General features: G+C 47.1%; 1 protein-coding gene across 1 annotated transcript in view; it reads left to right on the top strand.

Annotated features, from left to right (window-relative positions):
- The first annotated feature begins 326 nt into the window (after positions 1-326).
- The window catches only part of CACNG5 (calcium voltage-gated channel auxiliary subunit gamma 5), a 47,618-nt gene continuing 24,189 nt past the window's right edge, over positions 327-23,755 (top strand). The window contains exon 1 of the mRNA XM_006110576.5: positions 327-489. The gene's annotated coding sequence lies outside the window, so the exon portion shown is untranslated. The remainder of the gene's footprint in view (positions 490-23,755) is intronic.

Here is a 23,755-nt window from a genome sequence, read left to right on the forward strand (position 1 = left end):
CTATGGTGTTCAGGGGAGCAGAGGGAAGGGCCAACCCCAAGCACCCAGCTCAACAAGGAGGGAAGGGCTGGGTGGATTTGTTCAGGCAACCCTCCACAAAAGCCTCCCCCCCTCCCCCTTTCTGCAGCCGGCTCCTCTGGGTGAGTTGTCAGACGCTGCTGGCCCCCGTGGAGGGAAACCCTGCTGGGGGGGGGGAGTTCAGGGATCGCCCCCCCTGCCCGGAACACCATGTGACCGCCCCCCCCCCCCGCTCCTCCCTCCCCAGCCTGCCGGGGCTGCCCCGCCCTCCCCGCGGGAGGAGGATAAAAGGCAGCGCCGGAGCCGCAGCGCTCACACGCGTCTTCTGCCTCGTGGCCGAACCCGCTGCAGCCCGCTCTGGCTCGCCGGGCAGCCCGGGAGCCGGCAGGGGCCGGGCGTCTTCCCCCGTTCCGGGGCGCTCTCATCCCCCAGGGGGAGGGGAAATCGCTGGGGGTTCCCTGCAGTGCGAAGGTAAGAGTCGGGTTCGCTCTCTGAATGGCTGGGGGGGGGGAGTGTGTGTGTGTGTGTGTGTGTGTGTGTGTAAATGTGTGTGAGTGTGTGTGTAAGTGTGAGTGTGTGTAAATGTGTGTGTGTGTGTGTGTGTAAGTGTGAGTGTGTGTGTAAGTGTGTGTGTGTGTGTGTAAATGTGTGTGTGTGTGTGTGTAAGGACCCCCTTGTGCAACCGCCCATGCACACCCAGATGTCATGGCAGAGGGGCTGGGGGGTTTGAAATGCACCCACCTACCCCTGCTGGACCCCTCTGCCGCATGGTTTTTGTAGATCCGCACATGGGAGCTCTGCTGGGGGGGGGGGATCTTCAGGTTCAGCTTCCTGCCCTGGGGAGAAAACGCCCCCCACATCCCATCTGCTCAGCCGCACAGGGGGGCTCATGGAGGGGGAGGGGAGCTGGCGAGTGAGACGACCTCGCCCTTAGGCTTGAGCTCAGCATTGCGGAGAGGGGCTCTCCCTGACAAAGAGGCAACTTTGAGTCCAGCTGGAGATTCCGTTCTGTGGTGGGTCTGGTCTCAGAAACGTTTCCTTTGGGTTGGTGATCCCGGGCACTGCGCTGTGGGGTGGGCAGGGTCCAGGCGGCTTTCCGCTCTCCACCTGCACAATGGGTCTTTTGCCTTTCCTCCTCCTCCTCCTCTTCCGAGAGAGGCACACTCTTAATGGACCCATGCGAACCGTGAGCACTGGGAAGAGGAGTCTCCCTGAAGCCACTTTCTGTTCTCAGTGCTTGCCCAATGTCCAGAGAACAGCTGAATTGGGGCAGGTGTGTGTGGCTGGGAGAGCTGGCAGCTGGAGGGATAGAGATGCAGGCTATGATGGACAGAGCTCTGTAAGGATATAAAATTAATATCCATCTGCAAAAATGATCCGTGGATGTGGCTACCTGTGGATATCTGCAAACTTGCAGGGTTCTACATACAAAATTTATATCCACATCTGTATCTGCAAAACTGAGCCGCCGATATCCGTGGATCTAAAGCCAGTATCTGCAGGGCTGTAATGATGGGATGGAAAACGGGCATGTGAAGGAGATAAGAGGCAAAGCCTGCAGTATAGAGGTGTAATAACAGGCCACTTTCTTGCTTCCCTTCCTGTCCCCGTGTGTCTAAGTGATTTAAGACTTCTCTTGAGCCGTAGCTAAGTGTGGGACCCAAAAACAACGAGTGGTCCTGCCGCACCTTAGAGACTAACAAAAATATATAGGATTGTGAGCTTTCCTGGGTGAGACCCACTTCAACTCAACTGATGGAGTGGAAATAACAGAATCCAAGGTATATATCTATAGCAGCAAAGTAAATACCTGTCATTTGTAGGGCCCATGTTAATGAAGGGCCCTCTGAATTGCTGTGCTATAACAGGTAGAACTCTTTGGTCCCCCTCTATTCCAGCCCTGTCAATTTGTTGAGTGGGAAGGTGTTACCATGTGACCCAGCACCAGGGACAGAGCAGTGGGGGTGTTAAGAAGCTGTAAGAAGCAATATAAATATAACACTGTGGGAAAGACAGCAAGCAGCCGCACCATGCAATAACAGGCAGCTTCAGTGTGATGGTAACAAATGCAGCGTTATAGCACACGGGTGCCTGGGACAGATCGAGAGGTATAGGGGCTCTCAAGAAAAGCAGTAATTTTGGATTAGATTTCTTCTGTGGTTCTGATAGACATTTACTACTCATACAGATGAGATGCTAATTGCCATGCGAGCCATTGATTGGCCTTATCTAATAACTACCAAATGCATTACCATTTCTTCTCGTTCTCAGACAGGAGCTTATATTGAAAATATTTAGCTATGAAATACTACAGCGTATATGGCCAGGCTTCAAGAAGGAAGGTCAGACAAATAGGCTGGGAATGGGGCCACAATAATATACGATTTATGTTGTTTGATGTAAAAGCCAGGAAGCTTAAAGACATTCATCTAAGGTAATTTATGGTGCTGTTTGGGTTTACATTTCAAAGCTGATCTTAGGTGAGTCTCATGCTCCTCTACTTGTCCATCGGAGTCAGACCCTTACATGACCGGGTTGGTTATTCCTACTGGTTTTGGTTAAAAAAATGTATATAGAGAATTAATTCATTTTGAGGAAATTCTGCATGTGATGCTGAGAGAATGGGGTATGATGATTGGATAAAGGCTATTGAAGTCTTATCTCTTTAGTTGATGCTTTTTAGCACGCCTAAAAAATAAGGACACAGCATGTAACTTATTCTAGCTGGTCTATGCACAGTGTTTGTATTGGTATAACTTTTTTTTTTGTACTTATAAAATGACTGGTGTGGATAAAAATGCTTGATATTGGTATAGTTCATTCCCCTTCCCATATGAGGAATAATCACCAATATCACTTTTGAATTGAAATAACTGCATCTGCACTAAGAAGTTGTACCATTATAGTTAGTGGTACAACTTTCCTGTGTAGACACAGTCTGTTTGAAAAGTCCAGTGCCAACAAGGCAGTGTAGACTTTTACACATGCTAAGATGATAAAGTTAAAGGTTAATAATAGGCAATAATACTGTGGCAGTTTGAGGGGGAAAAGACCCTTTTTCAAAAGACCTGTGTAAACCTCATTTTTTAGGAAGAACGGTTCTTTCGAAAAAGGTTTTTCTTTTTTTTCCGAAAGAACTGCATCTAGACTGCTTGCTTTTTTGAAAGAGCCTCTTTTGAAAAAGTTATTGGAAGAAGATATGCAAATTTATGCCATAGTCTAGACATGCCCTAGGGTTAGCCTCTGGTGGGCCCACACCATTATATTTACCTGCATGGACAAAGATACTGGCAATCACACATCCCATTGGCTGCAGATTACCATTCTCAGCCAGTGGGAGTGGCAGGAAGTGGTGCGGACCAGGACACCGCTTCCCACAGCTCCTATTGACTGGAAACAGTGATCCGTGGACAATGGGAGCTGCAGTCACCTGTACTGATGGCCGTGCAGGTAAATATAGTGGTGGGTGCCTGCCAGGAACTAACACTGCTGGACTGGTATTTTCCCATCCCTGGGTTAGACTTTCCCCCACACTTTATCTCAACCGGTGTAAAGGGTAAGAAGAGGTGTAGGGCCTTATCTATACTGAACTGTCAAATGTGTCAGAATGGGATAGCTAATGCATTCTAATGACACATCTTTTAACCATGTCTAGATAAAGCCAGAATACTGAAGTGCCTCCAAATCCTCAGAGTTGTCCTTTTTGTTTTGTTTTAATTCTTAACAAAATGAGGTGTTGGATCCCAGTTAAAGAAGAGATTATTTGTGATGAAATAACTGAAGTACAGCTTCTAAGGCTGCTTTCTCTTGTTCTTATGCTTTATTTTTTTCATCCATCTGTAAATGATTCTTCTTGGTCATTTCTTTTTTCCCTTTAGTTTTAATACTGTCAAAAAAATGTTTCTGCCCCCAGCTGCTGCGTTTTTTTTATCACACTAAACACTTAGGCTGTGTCTACACTGGCATGAATTTCCAGAAATGCTTAAAACGGCATACTATTCCGTTTTCAGTTTTTCTGGAAAAGGAGCGTCTACATTGGCAGGCTGCTTTTCTGGAAAAGCCCTTTTTCCGGAAATGCATCTGTGGCCAATGTAGTCGCGCTTTTCTGGAAAAGAGCCCCAATCGCCATTTTCACGATCGGGGCTTTTTTCCGGAAAAGACTACTGGGCTGTCTACACTGGCCCTTTTCCGGAACAGGGTTCCGGAATAAGGACTTATGCCCGAGCGGGAGCAGGATAGTTTTTCCGGAATAGTGGCTGATTTTGTACAGTAGAGCATCGTTGCTTTTCCGGAAATTCAAGGGCCAGTGTAGATAGCTCGCAGCTTATTCCGGAAAAGCGGCTGATTTTCCGGAATAAGTGGCCCAGTGTAGACACAGCCTATGTCTTCAGTGAGAATTTGGCTCTCAAAAGAGGAAGTATTTAAATCTCTGGGACCAAACAACTCTGCCATCACTTGTTCAACTTCTTGTTGTCGCTCATTGATTGGAATGTGCTGGTTAATAAATTCCCCTACTAAATTTTAAATAGTTAATGAGTTTATTAGCTCTCTTCTTTTTCTCATTCTTCCTCTGTAAGGAAGGACCTTTGCACTTTCATTTTCTATATCCTAATCTTATTGGCTTCATCTTGTTACGCTTTGAAAGTCATCCAAAGAAAATAGGAGTTGGTCAAGTGATTGATCTGGCGAACTCTGTAAACGATTAGCAATTTATACTGGGGTTGCTTAAGAACTTTAGAGCTATAGTCTCAATTTAGGTAAATTGATGAGCTCCATTGAAGTCAATGGAGCTACCCCTATCTACACCGGCTGGGGATTTGGCTATTGGCCCCTTGACTTCGAAATATCACTTCTCACATTTCAACAAAGTCAGCCTGTGCTTCCCAAGTCTGCATGGGAAGGGTATGTCAGCACTGGTTTGTTTTCCTGAGACATTGCCTACTGGGGAGAAAAAGAAGAGCTCTCCCATATATTTAATCACTGTAGAACCAACAATGCTAACAATGAAATCTTGTACCTTCCTCCAACAGAAGTTGGTCTAATAACAGGTATTATTACCTCACCTATCTTGTCTCAATGCAAGAGTGTAATTCACAGCAATTCACAGTCTTGATATGAAAAAGTGAGGTTCATGACCGCACGGTAGGATATAAAAACCTACTGTGCTCAAGAAAGCGAGAGGGTTACAGATGTAAGCTGTGCGCTTGTGCAGCCACTCAGGAAAGATTCCAGTGCTGCTCAGCTGATAACAGAGCGCCCATAGCTTGGTTTGTGTTTAGCCTTGTGGTGCACATTCCTTGGCTCACATAACAAAATTTATTCCACATGTGGAGAGGGAAAAACCTGCACATGGATGGAAAAGATTATAGGGAACATTGGTTACAAACCTCATGCACCGCAACTGGAGAAGATAATCTGAATTCAAGTGAGGCAACATGAAAAACACCTGACCTGCTTGTTAAATGAAGTACAAACAAAAATAATGGACCACGTGTTGCTGTAAGAACAAGTGAACTGAGACATGGAATCTGTCTTCTCTTCTGCAAACAGTGGTTATTAAAAATCCACTGAAAATGTGGTGAACTATAAAAGCTGGTATTTTAGCCAGGCTGGAGGGGCTGACTAGTTCAGCATTTTGCAAAGCTGTACCAGCCCCTTAAGGTGAACATTTTTAGCATCTTTTGCAGTCATGTTTTCAGACTAAGTGGAGACTTCTTTTTCTAACCTAAACACAACCATTTTCCAGTGAGCAGCAGTGGAGAACTTGTTTGCTTTGAACAATGCTCTTGTCTGACTTCTCATGCCGCTGCCCTCTACCCTTGCTAATCATCCATTCCCCCCTGCACCTGGCCTTGCTGAAAGATACTTAACAGCTCTCAGTCAAAAAGCACAGTGGGGGAACTAAGTACCCGCAATTTGGTCAGGTGTGTTAAAAGCTATTTTCCCCCGCAGGCACTGTATTGCTTTGTAAGGGGTAACAATGAGAGACTGTTCTCTGCGACTCTGAAGAAAGCCCTGCTGTAAGAATATTAACACATTAGCCCTGTGCTGATGAAGTGCCTTTTGCCTCCATGTTTTCCTTTGAATTCACAAAGGACAGGTGAAAAGGGCTGGCTGGGGGCATGCCCTGCACCCAGCCAGGATTGCTCATTAATGGCAGGGCGTGAGGGGAAAGTGCACAATTTGTGGCATTCCTCGTTCTGGCTGGGGAGGGTGGGGGGCAGACGAACTGGCCCTTTCCTTTTGCTCCCTGAAGAGGAAGAGCAGGCAATGTCCAGGTATGAACTGGGAGGGGCAGGGGATTCTTCATCCCTCTTCCCTCCTTGCACACCGATCCCCTGTCCTGAGTCCCCAACGTGCGTAATCCTGACTCCTGCATCTCCCATCCCTCCATCTCCTGCCCTGAGCTCCTTACCACCAGCCCTGAGTCCTGTACCCCCCATACTCCAAAGCCCCTCCCCTGAGCCTCCCGTTCTTTTAACCCTGATTCCTGCACTTTGCAGCCCTGTGCCCTGAACCCCCCTCCTGACATCTTCTGCACCCCCCCCCACCACACTCTCAGCCCCCTGCCCTGAGCCCCCTGGCACTCCCCAAGCTCCTGCCCTGAGCACCCCACACTCCACCCAACACTTAAATTTCTTACAGATTCTTTTGTATCAGAATCTCCCCCAACTGTTGCGATACAACAGTACCTGTATGAAATGTAAGTTACTTTCGCCCCCCGGCTCTAACTAGGTTAGGAGAATGGTGGAATAGTTTCTAGGCCCGTAGCCTATGTGGCAGGCAAGCTTGTAGTTGAGGACGGGGATGAGAGAGACTGCCCTGCCTCTCATCTTTGGGGCAGGGGCTGTCGCTTCACTTCTGGGTTTGTGCAGTGCCGAGCACAGTGTGGACTTTGTGCCTGACGGGCTTCTGGAACAATAGTAACACGAACAATAATAATAATCCTCTGCCAGTTCCTCCAAGGAGCCAATACAGTAGTGAAGCCGTTGCTGTTCCAAAGGGAGTCTTGGTTGCAGTCCCTTCCCTCTGGACACACTCCTTCCCCAAATAGGGGGCATGGCTCTGGGGGCCGGTCTGCACTGAAAACTGACAGGGACACATCTGCATCCCTCAGGGGTGTGAAAAATCCATGCTCCTGAGAAATGGAGCTAAGCCAGCCTCTAACTCCCCGCTTTCCTCTGGTGTTGACTGTTACAGCCTCTTGGAGAGGTGGATTAACACAGGGTGAGGGGAGATCCTGGCCCTTTGCTGCAGGCAGTGTCCATGGGGTGCTCCCGTAGCGGTGCAGCTGCAGCTCAGCGCCGCTGCTGGTCTTGCCATAGCCCATTAGAACTGCTTTTGGCCTGCTTCGCACCAGCAGTATAAATGCTCTCTGGAAGAAATCCCACCCGTCTTTCTCATGCACATCTCTCCATTGACAGGCATGAGAATATTTGCTTGAGCAAGGTTTGGCCCTGGGATTGTTCAACATACAGAATGAGGAAATGAGCAGGTTCTTGGTGCGCTCTTTCCTTTGTCTGCCAGCACGGAGCATTCAGCTTGATGGCCAGGAGTCAGACACGTTTTTATAGGGTTATTTCTCCACTTCCTTGTAGCTCTATCAGAGCTGTTGAATATATTCATGGAGCTGAATGAGTCCCTCTGGCACTACTCTGTACCAGGAAATTTGCAGCTTTGGCTTGGGAATGCAAGGAAAGGAAAGGAAATAACTACCTGAGCTAGCACAGAGTTTGCAAGTGTACATTACATTAAAGCCATCCTTTTTGCCAGAGAACTGACTGAAATAGCCTAACATTACAACTTTCAAGTACCTAAACAGGCATTACAAGAAGGTGGGAGAAAAATTATTCTCCTTAATCTCTGATGATAGGACAAGAAGCAATGAGCATAAATTGCTACAAGGGAGATTTAGGTTGGGCATTAAGAAAAATGTTCAAACAGTCAGGGTGGTTAAGCACTGGCATAAATTGCCTAGGGAGGTTGTGGAATCTCCATCACTGGAGATATTTAAGAGCAGGTTGGATAGACACCTGTCAGGGATGATCTAGATGGTGCTTGGTTCTGCTTTGAAGACAGGGGACTGGATCTGATAACCTCTTCCGGTCCTATCTCGTTCTGTGATTCTGTGATTCTTTTCATAACCCACATAAATAAGTTGTAAAGATATAGGCTTAGGATGACCAGATGTACCAATGTTGTCAGGACCATCCCAACGTTAGGGACTTCATCTTATGTAAGACCTTATTATCCCCTCTGTCCCAATTTGTCATGCTTGCATCATCCAGGGTACATGACAAAGCCCTTGACTGCTTTGTCATAAGCTTCACAGGTGTTAAGGTCCTGCTGCAAAAATGCATGTCCAAAGCCACACAGTTGCATTCAAAAAGGCGCGTGAGCGGTAAGGTGGCCTTCACAAAAGCAAACAGAAATTGATTAGTTGACATGGCCGTATCCCCCAAATTCCTTAGAAACCCAGGTGCGAGGAAGTAATTGCCAATGATGAAAGGAAGAAAAGAAGTGTCTTAAAACAAAGCCAATACCTGCTGTTGCAATTCTCATTCTCCTCCCCCTGCACACTGACTAGTTATACAAAGGGCCGGGAGAGTAAAAGCTAATAATGCAATATTTAGTGGCCTTCAGCTCAGTCTGAAGAGCAGCTTCTTTAATGAGTGATTCCCCCCCAGTTACCTAGATGGGGAAAATACATGTGCCATATTGTGTGAACATAAGAATGGCCATACTGTATCAGACCAATGGTCCATCCAGCCCAGTATCCTGTCAGCCATTAGAAGCCAATACCAGGTGCCCCAGAGGGAGGGAACACAACAGGTAATCTTCATGTGATCCCTCCCCTGTCACCTACCTCCTGAGAAACAGAGGCTAGGGACACCATTCCTACCCATCCTGGCTAATAGCTGTTGATGGACCTAACCTCCATGAATCTATATAGCTCTTTTTTGAACCCAGTTAAAGTCCTAGCCTTCACCACATCCTCTGGCAAGGAGTTCCACAGGTAGACTGCGCCAAGTGAAGAAAAACTTCCTTTTGTTTGTTTTAAATCTGCTGCCTATTAATTTCATTTGGTGAGTTCTTATGTTCATTTGGTGAGTTTTTATATTGTGGGAATAAGTACATAACTTTTTCTTATTCACCAGTCATGATTTTATTAGACCTCTATCATATTCCCCCCTTAATCTCCTCTTTTCTAAGCTGAAAAGTCCAACTCGTTTTAATCTTTCTTCATATGGGACCCATTCCAAACCCCTGTTAATTTTTGTTGCATTTTCCTGAACCTTTTCCAATGCCAAGTGTTGTATTGCTTGTTGTATTGGGTTGGCCCGAAGTATTATGTGGTGGATTCATCAGGAACTGGTGATGCGTTGATGTCCAGAGGGTTTTGCTTTGTGACTCAGCTGATGTAGGGGAGAGAAGGGTTCAGTTATGATTTCAGGGGAGCCTCATGCCTTTGGCAATCAGGGGAAAGACAAAGGGGCACGTAGGCTAGATGGCTAGCAGTGAACCACTTTGCAATCTACTCACATGGTATTAAACACTTTTACAAAAGGTCATGCTGCCTCATAGCTGTAGCACTCGGACTTGAAAGGAGGGTCCAGAGAGGAAAGCACGTGATAGGAAAGTACCCTTCCATCAGTGATCTGCATTCAGCCAGCCAGGCAAAAAGGTGGGGGAATTCGTCAGAAAAAGGGAGATTTAATTTGCCAAAGGAAGCGCATTTAACCAAGGGAACTGGAAAGTAGAAGTAATGGGGAGATTCTTTGGTGCGGTGCCCAAAGAAGGCATGGTCGTACAAGGAGCTGGTTTGCCAAAAGTTCTCTTCACACTTTTTGCTGAAATATCTGTCCTGTGAGTGCTAGGTGTGTGAGTGAATGAGATCAGCCCTTCTATGTCTACCGAGAGATACATGGTAAAGTGTCTCAGAGGGGTAGCCCTGTGAGTCTGTGACTGTAAAAACAAGGAACAGTCCTATGGCACCTTAGAGAGTAACAAATGTATTAAGTCATGAACCACCGTGGACATTCAATAATGGATTTAAAAGTAGCCATCCTTCTATAAAAGAATTTAATCACCTGATTACAGAGGGAGACAGCGGAACTAGAGTTCTCTTACAAGTTCACCACTATCAACCTAGGCTTGAATAAAGATCTTAACACACTACAAAGGCAATTTCCCTGCCTTTGATATTTGCATTCAGTGCTGTGAATGAGACATCCCTACCCTGACTTAATTAGCTTCATTAACACTGGTCCTCCAACTGACAAGCAGCTTCCTTTGCTGTTATATATATCCCAGATTCTGTAATTTCCACTCCAACTCATCTGATAAAGTGGACTTTACCCACAAAAGCTCACGACCTAAAAAAATTGAGTCTCTAAGATGCCGCAGGACTGCTCATTGTTTTCAGAGATATGGGAACAGTGTTTTCTTTGCTTCTTGCTGGGCTGAAATTATTTGTTTGTGCTAGTTCAGCCCCACTGTTTCTGCTTAGCTTGGGCCCACTTGCCTAAAGATTAGTTACCCTGAAAGAGCAGATTTGTCTGAAATATTTATATTCAGGTTGTGCCCAAAATGTGGCAGGTGTTTTCCAAGCACACATCACGCTAGCACTAATTGTTGAGGGTTTTGCTTTTTAAACAACGTGTTTATTTGTGTTATGAAAACATCATGTCAGGATTTCTTTGGGGCTTGCTGCGGCACTGGTCAGGGTGAAAGGGAGGGAGGGCGATGTTGGGAAAAGAGGGGGATAGAAGGCACAGTGCCCAGGTAGAGTGAGCCTGGGAAGCTGAAAGGGGCCCTGGTGGGGGAATGGGGGATGAAGAGAAAACAGCCAGTGGCAATAGAGAAAGTGAGGAAAATATGCTCAATGTTTAAATTTCAGAGATACTGTCAGGAGGCTACAAAGGCTCCTCTGTGGCGTCTTCTCTGGAGAGAGAGATGCTGGGTTTGGTGTTCTGGTTAGGTCCCTCTGTAGCCAGTGCTAGGGACTGGAAAGCCTTAACTCCTAGCTTGCGTCCTCCTGTATATTCAGTGCTGGCTGTTCCCTGCAAACTCCTCTGGGATGCTGCTGCTGTTCTCCATGTGGAAGATGCAAGGAGGTGGGGTGAGCACATGGCCTGCAGGTTTCTTTGGGTCTGGGGGACACAGGCTGCAGCTGGAACTGTGTATTTGGAGGGGTGTGCTAATTTCCAGAGTCCACTCCCTGTTTTAATCAGTTGTGTCAGGGATGCAGGGAAAGCTCTCAACCAAGATTACGGCTCCATTGTGCTAGACACGGTATCGAGTCCCTGCTCCAAAGCGCTTGCGTATAAATAGCTAAGGCAGAGTGTGGGGCGGGGTGGGGGGGTTGTAGTAGGGTATACAATTGTAGGATGTGTTGGAAATGGCAACAGACTCCTCTGCATTTCTGCAAGGATTTTCCTATTGTGTCTCCTGGGACATTAGCAATTCAGACCAGGAGGCGGTAATGAATCTTGCCGTAGTCATGATGGGAAGCACAGAGTTTGAATTTATCAAGAGCCGTGACACATTAGTCTGTCGATGCCACAAAATCGCACTCAGACTGGGTAACAATTGGGCTGCGTTCCAGGGAAAGTGAACGGGGGACATGAAGCAAAGCGGGAGGGAGGAACCCTTGCCAAATGATGAGCCTTCTGTCATAATCGGGTGAGGTCATGGCTGAGTGTGTAGGGCTGGTCCACAAAGCCTGCTCTATGGCCATCGGAGAGGCCACGCATCCAACTGCTTTCGTAAAGAAAGGTTCTACTTGGCTAGTTGATTTTAATGTAGGTGGCCAGTGGAGTTGCTACGCTGCTGGTCTGAACTCTGGAGCGTGCATACCAAAGCCAGGCTCTGGGTTAATTGGATACCGTGTCCCTGCTCGGCGGCTTTGTGATAAAGCTGGTTTTTCAGTGGTGCAAGGGGTGCCGCTCTGTGGTAGCCATTCTCAGTCATAAGGCAGGCTGGCTGGGTCTTGGAGTCTCTCTCTGCACATGCACCAGGATGTGTTGTTCGCAGCACTCGCTGGGGGATTTCTTGACAGGCTTCTCTTTTGCTTTCTTTGTCGTGTGAAAAGAGAGGCCATTTCGCACAGTGCAACCCAGCTCTGTTTTATTAACCCCAAACTGCCTTGTCTAAATGCCCAGCTACACAGGCGTCTTTTCTTGTCGTTGCTGCCTGGAAGGTCTGAATCCAAGAGGAGTGATGTCGAATTTTTTAAATTTGGCAGTTGAGGTTGTTCCTTCCAACTCTCTTCTGCTTTTTTGAACTCCAGCTGTCACATCACCATAGCTCCTTAGCGCTCAAAGAGAAGGCCAGTTAGGGACAATGTGGATCAAGGGCCTAATCCTCTACTTACCTACCACTGCATGTGCTACTAATCAGAATAACCCTGGAGCACGAAGGAGCCTTCATTCTGTGCCTTCTGGAATCAACATCCTGTAACAGTGGGTTATCCGTAGCCCTTCGCTGGGGGTGAAACGTAGCACAGAGGAAATGTCATGGGCTTAGTTCACGTGGGGCTAAAATGGTCGGTGCTGGGAGAGTGCATGCGAATTCTTTTCATTGCTAGTTCAAACTCAAGCATCGTAAATATCTTATGTGGCTGGATACAGAAAAGGTGTCCAGGTTTTTAGCCTGTTACTAGGCATTTTGCTGCCTGGCAGGAGAAACGTGGAGATGTTGAAATGCTTTAGTTATGGAAGAAGGAGAGTTCATTTCTCTTTTTAAATACAGGAAGGGCCTTACATTTGTCCGTAAATTTCTGAGACCGATGGATCTCCATCTCCATAGGCAGGAAGAATGAGTTGAGCATCTTAAACCTCAAGATGACAACTGTAAAGCAACAATGCCTGCCAAGTGTTTGTCTTAAAGGCCCTTTCTGAGATGGGGGTTCCCCTGTGCTGGGTGCCATGTAGACACACAGTGAAACACAATCTCTGCCCTGAAGCACATTCTAAATAGACAAGATACGGTAACCAATTTCATCTTGCTTAGCCAGGGCTCAAACCATTCTGTACTCTGTAAATCAGCAACATCTTAAACGGCACCTAGAAGCAACTAGAAGTTAGTAAAATTACGTTAATTTCATGCATTCCTAGGTTAAATCAAAACTGGCTTGGATATGAAGGTGATATGTCCAATTATCAATCATTTGAACCAGGGGTGGGGAACCTATGGCCAGGGGGCTGGATCTAACCCCCAGCTTGCCTGGATCTAACCTCTGAGGCTAAGGGTCCTACCCCCAGCATTGGGGAACTAGTGCTGGTGTTCTAGCCCTGCGGCATCCCTGCCCCCAGCCCACTGATGCACCCCCACTCTGCTTCTGCACCTTACCTTCTGCCTAGTCCTCCCACCCCCATCCTGTTCCTGCAGCCTGCCACCCTCCCTGACCCACCAACCCCCCCATACTTCAAGCCTTCTTCCTGGCAGGCTCCTCCCATACACTGAACCCCTTTTGCCCTTACCCCAGAGGGGCACAAACTCTACTAGCCCAGGGCCTGGAGGGGCACAAAATCTACTAGCCCAGTGCCCCCTAGGCTCTGGTGTGTAAGGGAATACACACTTTGTTTGGAGTGTCTTTCTGCTTTTTAGTTGGGGGCCAGGTCAGTGAGGTGCTTTTGTTTTTTGAGGGGTTGCTTTTGTGCAGCCCCCAACTGATTTTTCTGTAGGTCGGTGACCCCCCCCGCCCCCCGCTTTGAACCACCCTCTCCTCTCTGACTTTCACCGAACTATTGTATATCCAGCGAGAGCGCGCTGCTTTCAGTGTGTCTATTAACATTCTGTAGAGCCTTTGCGTGAAGAAGACACATGCAAGCATGGGTTAACCTAAAATGCTGGAGGCAAAATAGGATTGCTTGTTTGTTTGGATTACTAGACTGTAAGCATTTAGAAAATAAAGAGGAAAGTGCTGTCAGCAAGACATAGCACCATGAACAGTAGTCAATGGACACGTACCGTAATCAGTAACACGGAGCAACAAGAATTCTGCAGCCTAGAATGAAATTCACAATTGATTCTTCTCTCTGCAGGTTCATGTGCAGACTTCTTAGGCCATGTCTATACTAGGAAACAGTTTTAAAATTAGTAAATTCGAGTGAACTCCCGATTTAACAGATTCGAACTAGCATGCTCACACTATGGGGAAGCCTCAAAATTTGTCCAAGGCAGGCTCCATTAATGTGAACGTGCTGCCTCAGACATAGAGCCCCAAGAAGCACTGGGGAGTAATTAGTTTGAATTATTCTGGGGAGTAGTTACTTCTAAATAGCAGCACCAGCGTGTCCACACTATCGTTATTTCGAAATAACTATTTCAAAATTAGTGTTACTCCTGACGAAAAGCAGGAGTACAGATTTCAAGTTCCACAGCTTGTTATTTCAAAATTTATAATGGGCTTGGTAGTGTGGACCAAATTTACCTGGGGGGAGGGGGGAGTTATTTCAAAATAAAGTCTTAGGCTATGTCTACACTGCACATCAATTTCGAAATAAGCTATTCTGGAATAGTTATTCTGAAACAGCTTGTTTTGAAATAGCATGTCTACACTGCAGGGAAGCCTCAAAATTAGTCCAAGGCAGGCTTCCCTAATATAGATGTGCTATCTCGATTTAAACCCCAGGGCTGTGTCTAGACTGTACCCCTTTTGTGGAAAAGGGATGCAGATTAGACACAGCGCAATTGCAAATGAAGCGGGGATTTAAATCTTTTCCGCTTCATTTGCGTGAACATGGCTGCCACTTTTTTCCGGCTCGGGGCTTTGCCGGCAAAAAGCGTCAGTCTAGAAGGGGATCTCCGGAAAATAAAGCCTTTTCTGAAAGATCCCTTATTCCTCTTAAAATCAGGAATATGGGATCTTTCAGAAAAGGGTTTATTTTCCGAAAGATCCCCGTCTAGGCTGGCGCTTTTTGCCAGCAAAGCCCCGAGCCGGAAAAAAGCGGCAGCCATGTTTATGCAAATGAAGCGGGGAAGATTTAAATCCCCGCTTCATTTGCAATTGCGCTGTGTCTAATCTGCATCCCTTTTCTGTCTAGACACAGCCCCAGAGGCACACTTGGGAGGAATAACTTAGAATGGCCCTGGTGAGGGGCTATTTCACATAGCAGCAGTGGACAGTCTACAGACACCTTATTTCAAAATAGCTACTTCAGAATAGGCGTTATTCCACATAGAATGAGATTTACAGATTTTGGAATAAGCCAACCTTTATTTCAAATTTATTTCGAAAAAACGGAATGGCTGTGTAGACCCTCACATTATTTTGAAATAACGGCCGTTATTCTGAAATAGCGTTGCTCTATAGACTCACCTCTAGTGTAGATAAGAGCCGACAGTGATAAATATTCCTGCTTTGTAAATCTTCCATCTAATGTCTTAGCGTCAGGATTTTGGATTGGTGCCAGTAAGTGAATATTGTTCACGGGCTTTTGTATGCATGGGTGCTGATTGCATGAAAGGGCTAGAAAACAAAAGTAACATCCATTATTTGTAATTAGGAGTTTATGGAACTGGACTTTGCACTAATTGGAAGTATCCAGAGATCAGGGAGAACTTGAGATCCTGCTTTTCCTTTGAAGAATCAATCTGTTCAACTAGTTTCTATCAAACCTCTAAGCCAGAGTCTCCCTGTAATATGGACGCATGACAGCTTCTGCCTCCCTTTCAGTCGGTCTGTTTTCTCAGCCCTTATGTTTCACACTTGAATCGTTCTGACAGAGATAACAGCCCATAAAGCCTCATATGGTCGGGGACCCTCCTACCCAAGAGGCGACTTTTCTCCCTCTGCTCTGTCCCAACAGCTGCCCTTCTGCTGATTGCGCCTGTGGATTTGAACTCTTGGGAGCTAGGCACAAAGGTGTTCATTGGGCAGCGTCCTATGAAACATGCCGCCTTGACCGATCCCCTGGAACCTGAGTTTTGCTGACCTTCAAAGTGTGGCTCTTCGGTTTGCTTAAGAGTAGACAGGCTATGTTAGATATGAGCTTTTCAAGGGTATGTTTTGATCTGGCAACAAATGTTTTAATGAGGTCTTGGATATATGCACGTGTCCTAAAAAAGGCATCTATGCAATCTGTTGTCTGTCCCCCTCCCCCACCAATTGCTAGGGCCATTGCACGGTGTGTTGTGCATGAGGCTGAACTCAGGTTTTGCGCCCAGTGTCCTGGCTGCTCCGCTGCCAACCCTGAGGGATCGTCTGCTGGCCCCAGAGTCCTAGCTGCCCACCTAGCACACAGGGTTCCCAGACATTGACCCCGCTGCTGGCCTGGGGGCTCTGCTGCCTGCCCAGGATCTCTGCTGCTGACCCAGAGTCCCACTCAGCTGCTGGTTTTGGGGGCTCCTGGCCACTGACTAGGCTGTCTGCCCGGCATTCCTCTCCACTGCTGGCCCTGTGCACAGAGGCCCTGCTCTGCATCTGGACCCAGCTCTAAGGAGTAGTGAGGGGGGCAGACTTGGGGTGCAGCTCAGAGACAGCGGGGGGCAGGAGAATAGAGGGGGAGGCTGCTGCAAAGCATCCCCTCTTTGCAGGAGTCCCAGTGGGGAGCTGTCCCTCCCCCCGCAGACAGGGGCTGCCGCCGCCAAGCAGCCCCTGTTCACTGCAGCCAGGGCTGTCCACCGCGAACAGGCGCTGGGGACACACCGTGAACCTGGACTGAGCACTCTCGGCTCATGCTCGCTCGGGACGCTGCACCTCTGCATTTTAAATGTAGTAAGAGCCTCCAGGGACTGCTCAGTTTCCCGGCTCCTGGAGCTAGCCCCCGCTGCGGCTCTGCAGAGCGATCCTATCAACAAATTGTATTGACTATACAACTAGCTAGATAATCGCAATTTAACATCCTTACTCGGGACCTGACCAGTGCTGAACCAGAGAATTTGCCGACTCGCAGGGGGTCAGTGTTGTCTAGAAGCATTACCAACGCTTCCACTGCTGACTTGGCTCTTAGAAGACATTTGGGGGTAAATTAGAGCTAAATAACAGCACAGAACACCGAGTCTCAGCACTGGTGGCTGTAAACAAACTTTATGGGGCCATGCGAAATGTGGCCACAGCCATGATAAGTAGACATCCTGCTAACTAAAATCATGCTGGACCACGGATGTTGCCGGACCAGAGAGTGACGGACTAGAGGAGTTCAACCTGTAATAGGCTGAATCCTTCCAAATCACAAAGTTTTCTTTGAATGATTTTAAACTTGTAATTTTTATCCAATCAGAATACCCAAAAGCTGAGCTAAAGATCCACACTGTGATTCCAGCACCACTGGTAGAGCTGAGTTAGGTCACTTTCTTTTGTCATCTGAGTAATTAGGAGATTGAGGCCTGGAGCAAGTCATTTAGACTCCCTGGGTTCAGTTTATCCATCTGTGCAATGGGGCAATTTAGGAAGAAGAATGGGCTGGTGACTCACAGTGGGTTGGATGGGAAATCAGAAAATCTGTGTTCTAATCCTAACCTATCCTGCTGGGCGATTCATTCTACCTCCCCAGGAATCTCTTTCCTGTGGTGTAAGCTCATGGACATGTCTTGTTTTCAGGCTGTTCCTGAGTTGTTTCATTTATTACAAGGAGAAAGAGGCCCAGCATAGACACTTCAAAAATCCTGTAGATGTTAATGTCCTTAGAGTCAGTGCTGCTCCTGTTCTATGCTTCAAGGGACTTCGTTCTCTGGGTCTTTCAATCCAGCTCCATTTGCCCATCCTCAGAAGTTTCACTTTGAATTTGTAAAAGCGGCGAAGAGTCCTGTGGCACCTTATAGACTAACTGGAGTGTTGGAGCATAAGCTTTCGTGGGCAAAGACCCACTCCATCAGATGCATGTCATCTGACAAAGTGGGTTTTTGTCCATGAAAGCTTATGCTCCAACACCTCAGTTAGTCTATAAGGTGCCACGGGACTCCTCGCCGCTTTTGCCGATTCAGACTAACACGGCTACCCCTCTGATATTTGAATTTGTAAAGCACTTTGGCTCTTTTGAGGTGAAAGCCTCTGTATAAATGAAGACCTTAATTAAATTTGGGTCTTGGTTCGTGTCTTTTCAGGGCCCCATCACATGCCACCGAGTCTTGTCATCTGTTTCTAGTACCACCCCAGGTAATAAATTGGAGAGAATTCTTTTAAAAAGTTCCAGCTCTGTTTGTCAGGTGAGCTCCTGGAACGACTTCAAGTTCCTCAGTCACGTGATTCATTACAGGACAGCTTGAGGAAGCTGGTTTGCTAGGGCTGCAGCCAGCTTATTCTTCTAAGCTGAGTCCATATGAGTAGAAGTCCAGGAACACTCTTGATTGCTCTGCTATGTCAGCCTGTCATCTATGTGTGGGGGGCAATCTTTGTACATCCTGGGTGGTTCAGCACAAACTAGAAGCTATAGTTGTCCAATGGAGGCACAGCACAGTTTGTCATTCAAAATGGGACGTCCACACAGCAGAATGGAGTTTGTAGACTGATACAGATACATGCCGACGTACACCATCTTCTCACATTGCTGGTTCAGAGTGATGGGCAATGTGCCTTTCCCACCAGTCAGCCCAGCTGGAAACTTGGAGGGAAGCAGGGGGAAATTTTCAAAGGCACGAAGTGCCCTGAAACACTTGCCCCCACTGAAAGCTAATGGGAGCCAGGTCTCTATCTGCCATCTGCGCCTTTGAAAATTGGCTCCTTGATTAAAAGTCTGTTTTATTTGCTGGGACAGGGCCAAAGAACTGAAAAGCCAACTTGGTGGGACATGCTAAGCCAGCTTTTGAAAAGCACTCTGGACACTGGGTGTCACGACCCATCATGACACCTAGTGTCCAGAGTGCTTTTGAAAAGCTGACCTAGCATGTTTATGGCTTAGCCTAGTTTTGAGCTGCTGCATACCTTTGAAAACTCAGCCCTTATACGGGTGCGTAACTGGAGCTGAGCTCTCTTGAAAACCCAGCCCCATGGACACTAGAACGCTCTGGGACTGCGCATGTGTCAGGTCTTTTGGACCCTCATCCTTCTGGTCTGTTCTGCCCCCAACAAGGTTTAAACCTCCCTCTCTGAGTGGGGAGTTGGCTCAGAGCATCTTCATGGAGGTCGGTTCCACTGGGCTGTAAGCTCAGATCTGGAGTAAGAAGTGATACAAGGGGCTTGGCGGCTGCCCTCTTGTAGCACCCCCTGTGTTTGCTTCCACATTGAGAAGGTGAGGGTTGGGCTGACCCACGAGTCACTCTGACATTGTGCTGGGTTAATTGTCTTAAAGCAGCAGGACCTACTGGGACAAAGTGCCTGGAGGCCCAGCCCTGATCGCTCCGACTTTTTGCAACTTTGCAAAGTTAAGTTTGGAAAGATCCATTCTCCCTTGACCTATTTATCCTTGGCCACCTCTGCTGGCTGCATTGTGTCCTGAGGGGGAGACCTGGCTTTTTGAAAGCCCTTTATTTTTAATCCAATGAAAAAGCTTTGCTGCAATTTAGTGGGGAGCTGGTCTTTCAAGTCAGTTCCTGCCTTACCTCATCCTTCCTCTCCCTTCTTGAACCTGTCAGCGGCTACCTACTTTCCTACAGTTTTTCATACACTTGAAAGCTCACTCAGTGGGTTTCATCTTCCTCCTGTCACTGTGCTCTGTTCATTTCTCTTTATTTTCTCCTTAATCTCTGCCTTTGCTTTCAGTTCCCCTCCTAAATCCAACTGTGTGTGTGTTTACCCTATAGCCTCTGATTCTCTTCTGCTTCCCCTGCCTTCCCCTTGCTCTCTGCTTTTGAAAACCCATCACATTTGGCCTGCTGCAGCCCAGCGTGTGTCCGTACATGAAACAGTTTTCTCTTGTCAGCTGAGATAACTTTCTCCCTGCTTCGCTTTGCCGCAGACCACAGTAAATTGGAGACTGCATTTTAGCAAGGGGCTTAGGCCCAAATAGCTGCTGGCGACCCTTGATTTGGTTCTGCTCGTTCAGCCCGGACCTTGGGTCGAAAGGAGGGCCAGTGGGCGATGGCACTTCAGGGCCACTTTAGGGCTTTTACGCTTGGCTCAGTTGTGGTGGTCACTGTTGAAATACAGATTCAGGGCCACCAACCAGGGAAGTTGCCCTGAGGCCTAGTGATTTAAATCACTACTGGAAACCCGCATGCAGGCTTTCCGACAGGGGGGACAAAGGAGGCAACTGCCCCTGGGCCTGGCGATAGAAAAGGTCATAAGAATGGCCAGACTGGGTCAGACCAAGGGGCCATCCAGCCCAGTATTCTGTCTGCCGACAGTGGCCAATGCCAGGTGCCCCTGAGGGAGTGAATTGAACAGGTAATGATCAAGTGATCTCTCTCCTGCCATCCATCTCCACCCTCTGACAAACAGAGGCTGGGGACACCATTCCTTACCCATACTAGCTAATAAACATGTATGGACCTAACCTCCATGAATTTATCTAGTTCTCTTTTAAACCCTGTTATAGTCCTAGCCTTCACAACCTCCTCAGGCAAGGAGTTCCACAGATTGACTACATGCTATGTGAAGAAGAACTTCCTTTTATTTGTTTTAAACCTGCTGCCCATTAGTTTCATTTGGTGGCCCCTAGTTCTTACATTATGGGAACAAGTAAATAACCTTTCCTTATTCACTTTCTCCACACCACTCATGATTTTATAGACCTCTGTCATATCCCCCTTTAGTCTCCTCTTATCCAAGCTGAAAAGTCCCAGTCTCTTTAATCTCTCCTCATATGGGACCCGTTCCAAACCCCTACTCATTTTCGTTGCTGTTCGCTGAACCTTTTCTAATGCCAGTGTATCTTTTTTGAGATGAGGAGACCACATCTGTACGCAGTATTCCAGATGTGGGCGTACCATGGATTTATAGAAGGGCAATAATATAGTCTCCATCTTATTCTCCCGGCCACCACCCCCACTACTGCTGCAGAGGTGGCAGCCAGAGCACTCCGGGCCCTTTAAATCATTGCTGGAGCGCCGTGTGGCGCGCGCCTGGCAGCACCGAGGACAGTCTGGACGAGGCTCTTCACTCTCTGGGCTGTGCTGAGGGCTGCCTAGCCCCAGGCTCACCCTTTCCACCTCAGGCCCTACCCCTTCCCGAGGCATGGAGCCGGGGCCCCCAACTGCCTTGCCCAGGGGCCGGGCAAGGCTGTCAGCCCTGCTGCCCATGTGGTGCTGTCTGGGCAGCTCTGAGGGCTGTCGGGGGAGGGCGCAGCATGGCCGAAGGACTGACTGACCCCTAGTCCCACTCTTCCGGGGACAGAGCGGAGTAGTTCTCTTCTTCCCGCTCCTCACCCACATTATCTGAGGCCCTGGAATGTCCGTTGCCAGCCCTGTCACCATGGCATCCTTATTGAGTTTTTTCATGACCCGGATGACATAGACAGTGGGGATGGTTCTTGCTCCGGTCTTTCCCCTGCTGCTATGGAGAACGGGGTTCAGGGATCAAGTCCAGCGTAGTATTTTATTTTTGAGATCTGGGAGAAACGGACGAGAATTTCACGCAAGTCACTTGTGAGCTCGGATGGGCACCATTTGTATTATCAGTGTGAATTTCAAAGGTTTCTGAAGGGGTCTCTCTTGGAATGGTATATACACAATTACCACTAGGAGTGTTATATGTAGAGCAGTGTTTCCCAAATGGTGTTCCGCAGAACTCCGGGCTTCTGTAAAGTGAAAATAAGGGTTCCGTGAGAAAATTCCATTACAATAACATTTTATGATTTAAAACATAATAATTAATATTTAAGCATTTATGAATTTTATTGAAAACAATTTTCTTTTGTGTTTGCCATGATAAGTGTCCCCGAGTAATGGCAGCTTAGCCAGAGACTGGGGATGATGACGTCACTACTCAGCGCAGTGAGTCAGCGATGCGATCACCTGTTATATACCATATATTATGCATATTAGTTTTTGAGCTTTATTTTTTGTACACATTAAGTGTGATTTTTGTTTTTTAAATATGTGCAATTAAACTAAATGTTGATCTCATGACCTTGTTTAGCATTTGTTTATTATTATCCTGACTTATTTGTGGTCTACTTTTTCAGCTCCATATATAAGACTGTTGTTAGGGGTTCTTCAAAATTCTTTCGCGTTTAAAAGGGTTCCATGGCCAAATAAAATTGGGAAACATAGATGTAGAGGGATTCCTCACATACACATTCTGGGGGCACCGGAGGGAAAGCATTTTAAGAACTGCACTTTTTTTTTTTAAGGAGTCAATTTTAAGGACATTTGAAGGACTTAAATTGAAGGAATTTCAGACTTATTGTATTCATCCCTGGACGAGTCCCCAAAGAGTATAACGAGACTGAAGAATCAAGGACAGTTCTAAGGGTCAGGATCTTGCAAATTACCAGCGTTAAAAATTAATTCTTCACACGATTTCACTGGAAACCCAACACTCTAATTTTTTCTGTGGCATGATGGATTCATTTTGAGCGAGATTTTCAGAGGCAGAAAGGACAGCTGCTCAGTTCCTATTGAAAGTCAAACCTGGCTCCCATTTGTGCCTTTGAAAAATTTCCCTTTTACAAGCCCCTGTTAATTCAGAAGGCATATCCGTTCTTATTTATTGCTTGACTGTAACATCTAGGAACCCTTTGTACTAGGAGCTGTACCTAAGACGGAACAAAAAAATCCTCCAAAAACCAAATCCAACCTGTCACTGGCCCAAAGAGCTTAAATAGAACAATGGACGTGCAGTGGGGGAAGGGGCAGAGTGAACAATATAATGGTGGCATGTTAGTGCCTCAGTCTTTTTTGGGGGGGGGGGGAGGTTGTGAGTTTAGGAGAGGCTGGCCTAAAGGGACGGGACAGGAGCTTGAAGAGGGAGGGGGGAAGAGGGTTAGAGAGAGAGAACCTTGAGGTGAAGAGTCTATGGATGAGGTAGAAGGGGTGGGTGGGAGCAAACAGCCATTCAGCACAAGCCAAAGAGAGTCCACTCAGAATTGCAGAAAGTTCTCCAAGGGAACAGAGGGACCTGCTGCTTCTGCCCCTGATGGTTGGAGATTCTGTCTGGCTCCCGTAGTACCCCCAGAGTGTTTATATGGGGACTCCCTTGCCTATGCTGGGTCCAGGGGGATGCTGAGAAGACAGATGGCTCTAACTGGGGATTTGCTCTCTGCCTCTGTGTCTCACAGTTCCTCAGAGATGAGCTGTTAAAATCACATGAAAATTGAAGGCGGGGAGAGGAAAGAAGAGAGGCGGTTACATGGCATGGTTCTGAAATCTGCCCTCTCAAGTCAGAGCTACAAACACACCAATAAACGAGTACAAATTCTGCCAGGCCAGTATATTTTTCCAAGCACTGGTCCTGGACAAGGTATAACAAAGAACAATTGGTAATTCCTTGCACTACATTAAAAACTCACTTCTGATTGGCCTCAATAGGACTTTCCAGTGCTCACTGCTTCTCAGGGCATGTTGATATAGTGCACAGGAGAATGGGGTGTTGATTTAGATTGCTGTAGCATTGCTGTACACTAAAAGTTTTGTCCTGGGCTTCACGAGCTGCTGTTTCAAATGGCAACAAGTTGGAGCACGGAAGTAGGTTCCACTTGGACAGCTAGTATGTGGCCTGCTACAGCCATGCCGATTTACACTCTGGCTTGTGTTGTGCTCATTCCCTGCATACACAAGTCTTCGCAGGCTGGCTCTTTGTTGGCAGTCCTGTTGTTGACCCACAAGTCAGGAAGAGAATCCAGATCCCTCCATTGTTTTAGTTCAAAAGTCTTAAGAGGAGTAAAACCCAGTAAACTCTTTCATTGTAAAATGA

This window comes from Pelodiscus sinensis, chromosome 20 (genome assembly GCF_052426305.1).
Source record: "Pelodiscus sinensis isolate ZL-2025 chromosome 20, ASM5242630v1, whole genome shotgun sequence".
Lineage (NCBI taxonomy): Eukaryota > Metazoa > Chordata > Testudines > Trionychidae > Pelodiscus > Pelodiscus sinensis.